Source organism: Myotis brandtii, unplaced genomic scaffold (assembly GCF_000412655.1).
Source record: "Myotis brandtii unplaced genomic scaffold, ASM41265v1 scaffold43, whole genome shotgun sequence".
NCBI classification, from domain to species: domain Eukaryota; kingdom Metazoa; phylum Chordata; class Mammalia; order Chiroptera; family Vespertilionidae; genus Myotis; species Myotis brandtii.
This window is the reverse complement of record NW_005366455.1, coordinates 2,789,393-2,798,427: the sequence shown is the minus strand read 5'-3', so window position 1 is coordinate 2,798,427 and position 9,035 is coordinate 2,789,393.

The following is a 9,035-nucleotide window of genomic DNA, read 5'->3' as shown; positions in this document are numbered from 1 at the left end:
GGGGGTTTGTTTGAACAGGAAGGAGCGAAGCAAATAAACACGTGTATGAACTTTGCCTGGAGAGTGTGAATAGTTTTGGTGAACTCTGGGGTATAACAATTGTCAGCGGCTGTGTAAAACCCTGTCGTGGAGAGAGTGAGGATCTTGGAGGCAATCTTGAATCTTAGGACCCATCTATGGCACCTAATTGCTGCAGTAGATCAAAGTCCATGACACAAACCCTTCCAGGTTCCCATTCCCCTCATTCTCTGTCCATTATTTCTTTCCAATAAAGCATTTTGTGTGTAATAGATAGATAATACTAAATCTACCACCTTAGCCATTTTTAAGTGCATAGCTTATGAGTGTTAACTATACTCGTTCTCACTAGATCTCTAAAACTTTTTGATCCTGCAATCCAGAGACTGTGTAGCCAATTTATGCTAATAACACTTCTCTACTTCCCCAACATTTGGTAATCTTCATTCTACATTTCTTTCCATGATTTTGACTACTTTAGGTACTCCATGCAGTGATTTTCTTTCTTATGACTTTGCGTATTTCTTTTAGCATAGGTCTTTGATGCTCATTCATGCAGTGGCCATGACAGGATTTTTCTTAGGGCTGCATAATGTTCCTTCATATGTAAATACCCTATTTTCTCTCTCTATTTCTCTCTCAGCTGTTGTAATGAACATGGGGTCCAAATATTCCTTTGAGATCGACTTTGAATGGTTTTGGATACATACCCGAAGTGGGGTTGGTAGAGAATATATAACCTCTCTTTTTGATATTTTTGTAGAACCTCTATACAGTTTTTTAATAACGGCTGAGCTGTCTTACCTTCTCACCAACAGTGCACTTGGGGTTCAACTTCTCCATTTACCTTGCAACACTGTTGTTTTCTGCTATTTTGATGGCTGGCATCCTGATGCATGTGAGGTGATATTTCATTGTGGTTTCGACATATATATTTCCCTGATGATTTGTGATGATGAGCATCTCTTCATATGCTTGCTGGCTGTTTGTATATTTTCCTTGGAGAAATGTCTATTCAATCACTGTTTCCCTTTCCAACTGGGTTATTTGTTTTGTTGTTCATTTGTATAAGCTTCTTAAATGTGCTGGGTAGGAAACCCCTTATAATTTACAATTATTTTCATCCATCCCACAGGTTGCCTTTTACTCTGCTGTTTTCTTGGACTTGGGGAAGTTTTAAAGTTTGAAGTCATCCCACTTTTCTATATTTTCAAACAATTTTAAGAACGATGTGTTTGTGAATTTCTTGTGTAATGAATATAATTGCGTTCACACTGATTACTGTAATAGTTTTCCATGCCTAGGTAACAAATTACCACAAACTTAGGGGCTTAAATGAAACCCATTTATTAGTTCTTAGTTCTGTAGTCAGAACTACTCCTGCTGCATTTGGAGCTGAGCCCAGTCTCTCCCCGACTCTAAAATCCTAATAGCAGAGGTTCCTACACCTGTTGCGATGGCCCTGAATAAAGCCCATCTTACCATTTTAACAAGTATCATTGAATAGCTTTTTCTCTTCACAGTGGCAGTGTCCAGACACTTCCTGCCTCTTTGTGGGCAGCGCCTTACCTCTGCATTGCATGGGGCACCAGGAGCGCCACCAAATGCAGCCCCATAGGGTACCCAGCACTCACGTGACAAGGATTCTTTGCTTCACTGTCCTGTAGTCAAAGTTCAGGACCTTCTTCTGGGGGCATTTGTGTACTTCCTTGTTAAACCCAGTTTTAGCACCAGCGCTGCTAAATCCATTTTTCACCAGAGTCCTCCAGCTTCTGGGATTTCATCAGAAACCTCCCCGCCTAACTGATTACCATGGATTGCCTCGGCAAGAATGGTGTTGGCTTGGTAAGTTGGAGCCCACCTTCTCCCTAATGCTTCCTCGTGGTCACTTTTTCATGCCCACCCTGCTCCTTGGCCATACATTCCCACTTGACCTTATTGTGTGAGGAATTAGGCGCAGTATCTCTCCCACTAGGAAGGACTACTTGGAGTTGTCCCTGTACCTATTGCTGTGGTCCTGAATAATACTGTGTGGCCATCTTAAGCGTTATTTCACTCTGCCACACCGCGCAGAGCAGCACGCTAGTTCACAGTCATGGGTCCTGAACCCTATATGCCGGGTCACACAGCCCCCACCGTGCAAGTTGCAGTTTGGGCTCCTCCTAGCACCCTGCGGGGCTCACCCTGCGGCTCAGCGCTCTGCAGCGTCAGCGCTGCCCTCTTCCATGCATCAGGAGGAGGACTCAGGTGTAGGAGCTCCCTCGTTTAGTCTGGGAAGTCATGGCAACATCCGACAAAACACACACACACACACAAAACAAACCAAAAACCAAAGCCTCAAAACCAAAAAGCAAAAAACAATGCAACACTCATCAGAAAGTTATTGTACTGCAGCCAGCAGTGCTGCTTAGGTGTGGTCTCTGGTGGGTCCCGCTGGAGAGCCCGAGAGGTCTCAGGCCCTATCTTCGCCATCTGGGGTGGTCTGCTGCTCTCCACTTCGCCAGTGTTCGCCAGTGGTTGTGCACACATGCCCTGGACTTGGTTTAAGCAGAAAGAGTAAACTATACAGACACAAATATGATTGCTATGAAGGAAGAAGTTTGTATGATACTGTGTCCTGGAAACAGGAGGCCAGGCCAGACACACAGGGTCCCCTGGGAAGTGGCCTGCAACATCAACAGGCAGAGGGGAAAGGGGGACTGGGAGCAGGAGCCTGGTGGAGTTTTTCTCCGGAAGGAATGTGCAAAGCTAAGAAGAGGTACAGACTCGTGACTTATCCATGTCTTTCTAGGTTATCCAGTTTGTTGGCGTGTAATTGTGTTAGTGGTCTCTAATGGTTCTTTGCATTTCTCTTGTAAATTGTAATGTGTCCTTTTTCATTTCTGATTTTATTATTTGAGTCTTCCCTCTTTTTGTCTTGGTTGTCTAACTAAAGGGTTTCAATTTTGTTCATCTTTTCACAAAGGCAACTCTTACTTCGTTGATTTTTTTTCTATTGTCTTTCCAGTCTTTATTTCATTGACTTCTGCTCTAATCTGTATTATTTCTTCCTGCTGCTACTTTTGGCTTAGTGTGTTGTTCTCTCTACATTTTTCCTTGAGGTTAAAGTTAGGCTGAGGTGTTTTTTTTTTTTTTACTTTTACTATATTGTTTTTCCGTTATAAACATCCCTTCTAGAACTGCTTTTCCTGCAACGTGCAAACTTTGACTTTTTTTTCCCATTTTTGTTTATATCAGGATACCTTGTGATTTCTTTTATGAGTTCCTCTTTGACTCATTAGTTCTTCCAAAGTTGTGGTTTAATTTCCACATATGATTAATTTTTCAAGTTTTGTTTCACTAGTAATTTCTGTCTTCACACCATTGTGGTCTGAAGAGACAGTTGTATGAATCAAGCCTTGATACGCAGTCTGCTTGCCAGTCACTCCATGGTCCTCCTGCTGCAGTGCATCATGCTTGGCATTGCAAGTGGCCCTCCACCGCTCAGGGAGCACTCAGCTCCTGAACTCTCCAATTTTAGGCGGGAAATCATGGCAATACCTGAGAAAACAACAACAATACAGCCAGAAAGCAGCCAGGGTGACCACAACCAGCAATGGCCCCTCTGTTGGTGAGCCCAACCATCTAAGTACATACAAATCCTGTCCTCTGGTGCAAAGCTATTCTGCTCTCTGCTCCAATTGCTCTAAAAAACATACCCTAGACTTGTTTTTCGCAGATAAAGTAAGACACACAGACACGAAAATGATTGCCAGGGGGAAAATATTTTTGTTATATTCATGGTTTCCTGGAAACAGCAGGTCAGTCCGGGAAGGGCTCTTGGAGAAGCGGGAAGGAATGGGCTAAGCAAGGTGAGCAAAGGGTACGTACGTGCACACTATATCTGGACAGTCTGAATAGTTTCTGCAGACGGCGCTGGAGATTGGATCTCTAGTTGTCTGGTATCTGGCCCTGTAATGAAGGGCTAGGGCCAGAGGTCTGATAAACGGAGCCGAGAGGGCAGTTTGGACTCAGGGACTGGTTCACTTGCACATCAAAGCTTTGCTGGAAGGCACATTGTCTTCTTATGTCTCAGAGTTAGTTAGTCCTGGGAAGGGGGGACCCCTGGGTCCTTGGGCTTCAAATTTCAGAGCATCAGGAATACGTAAAATAAGAAAATATAGGTGATACAATTGACCTTGTGAGACTGAGGCGTCTTGTAGAGGCTTTGGTGGTAAGGATGGGAGATACTTCAGCCATGAAATAATTCTATACTGTTGCAAGTCAACCAGTGAAGACATTTGGAAGTTTAAATAGGGGGCAAAGCTCAAGAATATATATAGTTCTCATATTAATGACTTCACTGTATGGAAAGGCAATAATAATACTTTTTTTAAAAAAAGTTAAAACTCCAGAGGACATAAGCTTTGAAATGACTTTTGAATTAAAGGAACAAGGGTGAGGTAAGTAACATTGTCAGTCCTAATTATCACCAGAAGTTAAAAATACTATCTTTAAGGGCTACAGGTTGTGGTTTTGCTAGCAAGAAAAAAAGAAAGAAAAAAAAATTAAAAATGGGTAGGTAGAAACAAGAGGGTAAGGAGAGAAAGGAAAACGAGAAAGGAGTAGGATATGGTAGGAGTTGGTAAAGAATTGTGTATTGGAAACCAACTGTGTCAAACCATGTCCCAGCTATGCCACTGTATGGAGTTGTATTACAGGTTTATCTACAGAATGTAGAAGTGGAAATGAATTGGTTTTGACTACATGGAAGGAAGAATAAATAGGATGGGAAAACTATAACGGAGAAGTTAAATCTCATTCATGTGCATATTTTATTTGTTTATTTATTTATTTAATCCTCACCCGAAGATATGCTCCTTCTATTGATTTTCAGCGAGGCGAGAAAGGGAGGGAGAGGGAGGGAGGGAGGGGAGAGAGAGAAAGAGAGAGAGAGAGAGAGAGAGAGAGAGAGAGAGAGATGTATGTGAGAGAGAAACTGTCTATGGGCTGCCTCTTGCACACGCCCTGACTGGAGAGCGAACCTGCAACCAAGGCACATGCCCCAACTAGGAATTAAATCTGCAACCATCTGGTGCACAGGATGATACTCCACCCCACAGAGCCCCCAGGCCAGGGCTCATTGTGCGTAATTTTAAAAATTGGTGTGTGGGAAATACTGTCAGAATTGTAGTCGCCTGCTCCATCGCCATGCCTTTGCCCACATTTACTCCTGACAAATAGAAGCAACCATGAAAAACGTTGTCTTGAGCTCTGGTGGGTCATCTCTAGGTTTAGTTAAAAATAGGCTTATAGTGCTAGTTAGTGATTCTCTGACTTCACACATTACACATTACATTCTTACTGGATGGATGAGGATTTAACCCATCCACACAATCTCCTCCTGCACTCTAGCCTGTCCCCACATTTACACTGCCATCCTCCATTTGTCCACCATACAAGTCCGTAGTTTTAAGCTATGTTTTTCTTCTTGTTCCAATGATCAGTAATATGAAGACATTATATTATCATCCTTCCCTCTCCTTTTGGATAAAATTTTTGTCAAGGATGGAGGTCATCTTACAGGGAGGAATCAAGAACAAGACATAATGGATGGAGATATTTTGTGACCCTCCTAATTAATTTTAAAGTCATGATTTGGATGTGGAATATGAGTGAATCCCTTTCCTTTAAAAATGACATTATACTCTTTAAAGAGTTGAAATGCCACGCTAGTGGGTGAAAGCTTCATAGTGATTTCACCTGACTATGAATAGGTAGATGTGTACAGTAATATAATTTTTGAGGTAAATAATCCAATCTCTTAACGGATGGAATCTAAATTTTTTTTTTTTTTTATGATTCGGGATTAGGACCTAGCCCTAGCCAGATAGCTCACTTGCCCCCAGTCAGGGCATATACAAGAATCAACCAATGAATGCGTAAATAAGTGAAACAGCAGATCGATGTCTCTCTCTCTCTCTCTCTCTAAAATAAATAAATAAATAAAAATAAAAAACTAAACTAAAAAAAGAAAAAAGAAAAAAAGAAATGGAACCTAGCTTTTCCCTATAGCCCTTTCCTTTAAGACATTAGCCTAATGTTAGCTTAAACAGCTTACAAAATATAGGAATTACTGGAATTTTTATGACTTGTGGACATAAAAAAGCAGTTTTCATTCTGATGAAGAAAGGAGAATGTGAAATAACACATACGTAGGATAACTTTTTTTCTCTATGGGGGAGGGACTGAAATGCATATAAAATCAACCTAGGATCCTTTAAATAAATATTTGCTGAATGAATGGGTTGTGATCTATCATGGGATAACAAAGGATTGAGGGGAAATATTAACTTTTAGAGCTCAACTTTATAGATAATTAAGCTCTGCTAAAAAGTCCCCACGGCCACTGGACAGAAATCTGGCCTGGAAAGATTGCGCATCTGACGCACGATGGCACTTCCTCCACCTTTATGATAATGTCATGTTGGGATAAAAAAAATGCTGCCAACTAGCCCTAGCCGGTTTGGCTCAGTGGATGGAGTGTTGGCCTTTGGATTGAAGAATCAGGGTTTCCATCCTGGTCAAGGGCATGTACCGTGGTTGCAGGATCCCCAGCCCTGGTCCGGCACACACATGGAAGTTTCTCTCTGTCTCATCCTCTCCCTTCCACTCTCTATAAAATAAATGGAAAAATATCCGCGAGTGAGGATTAACAATAATAAAAAAAATTTGCTGCCAAGTAAACTAAAATGTAATGATTTCTTGTCATTTAGTAGTTGTATTTCAACCTTAGTGAAAGAACTCTTTCATACTTAGAAATAGATTATTATGTAGCAACCTGGTGCGTGCATAAAAAGGGAAACATAAAACTGGCTGCAGTGTTGCAAGAACTTCACCTTTTTCTAAATCACTTTTTGCTTCAGTTGTTGAACGGCTGTGGTTTTCCATGCTGTACTGTCTCCTGTGCCACCGAACGTGGTGGTGATGCATCAAGACTTAAAAGTGCTCCGCTATTGAACCCAGGGATTCTCCCCACGCAGCCGATGCTATTCAGAAAGTTTTCTTGCTGGCATTTTCTTGATCTAACCAGAAGAGGTTAATGGATTCTTTTCAGGTTACATTCAGGATTCATTTTCCTTCTTTAATGATTTTTTTTTTTTACTAAAACGTAGAGGGATTGCAATTGATTAACCATACCATTAGGAATAATAACTCATATATTTCACTTTTTGGGAGTGTGTGTGTGTGTGTGTGTGTGTGTGTGTGTGTGGTGTATGTATGTATGTATGTATGTATGTGTGTGTTAGGCTTATTATTTAAATGTTCGGATATAGGTTTCCAAAATGCATTAAGAACTAATGTACTTGGTGCGTAACTCAGGGGGCTAATAGCTTTTAGCCGGTCCCATATCTCTCTTTGCTAATTGCTGGAGGAATCTTTTCGGTCCTAGGAAAATCTGCCCTCTTTTCCTAGGAAAAATCCTCTTCAAGTCTGAGAGACTCCTATACCTGTTAATCCACTCCTTCTAGGTTGTGAGTTTTAAAAGACAACGCACTTAATTCAGTTGAAATAAGGGCAATGTGAACAGCTAGCCGTATCCAAGTGTCTATCTGTGGAGGCAACGGCAGCCGCGTTAATACAGCCCCCCCCGACCAATGTTAAGAGCCCAGTTTGTAAAACGCATCCTGTTTTCAGTGTAAAAAATGTGTGTCTTAGCATCTGTGAAATACATTATGTCATGGTGACTGGGTTAATGTATAATGAGTTTTCTTTCATCAATCCCAAGGTTGAAATGTGAAAAGACCTTGCCTTAAAAAAAAAAAAATCAGTGCTTTTGTTTGTGTCTTAAAAAAATCTGAAGGGGGTGATAAACCAAACAGTTGCGATAGCCGGTTTAAAATGGGGAAAGATATAGTAGGAGAGGCAGGAGCTGAAAAATACACAAAGAATGTAAACTAGGAATGCAAAAGCAATGGGCAAGTTAAAAAAAAAGGGGGGGGGGACAAATCCACATGCTTATCAAAAAACATGTAATGATAATTATTGCAATAACCAAAGAACAAAGTAGCACATTCTATGATTTTTTTTTTTTTTTTACATAAGACATAAGCTCTCCCAACAGTCTTTCTCCATTTTAGGTATGATTATTTTCCTTGTCACAGGTTATAACACATTCAGTAGCGTGATGAATTCAGGTCTGTGTCCCTCATTACACTAAGCTGTTTTTGCACAAGACTGCATTCGCAGTGGGTAGTACAGAATCTCACTGAATAACTGAGTGGGTTTTGGTTAATATTCGTAACCCTTTCGTGTGCAGTACAGGTCTTTGAATACCTAACCTCCCCAAGCCTAGGGTTTTTTTTCCCGTTTGTGAAAAGGTACAGTAGGATTCATCCTAAGATCCTATAAAGGCTTGCCCTGCGGATGAAATGCAAGAATCCCATCTAAACCTTAAGCACAGTGTCTAGCACCAATCAAGCGCCCATTGAACAGCAGCTTTTGTTAGATGCAGCTCACTGCGGTAAACACACCGGAACAGCACAAATCGCCAGCCCCTCGGAGCCCCATTTTCTTTTCTGCAGCTCCTGTGTGTTGCTCGGAATTGGCAAGCGTTTTCTAGCTGGCCCCTCCGAGAGTAACCACCTCGGTGTCTATCTCGCGCCTTCCCTGCGCTCTAAGCCTGGTCATTTTGTTTGGAACAGGTTTGATTTCACAAGCTCGGAGTGGGGCCCTGACCCTGGAGGAAGTGTTCGCTTTAAAAGATGTAGGGAGGGGAGTGTTGGGGGCGGGAGGAAGGGTTTTTTCCCGGAGGGGGGTGGGCTGGAGGCGGTCCGCTGAGCCTGCGTCAGAAGGGGCCTTGTTTTCGCACCTTCCTTGACGTCAAACCTCATTCGGGGCTGCAACGCAGCGTTGCCCCTGGAGGACGACGTGGGCTGAGTCGTGACTGGGGGCCCAGGTCCTGCCAGTGACGCTCTCATTCCGCTTCTCCTCTCGCAGCGGCGGGAGAGGCGGGCGGCTCCTATATCTGGCTCCGC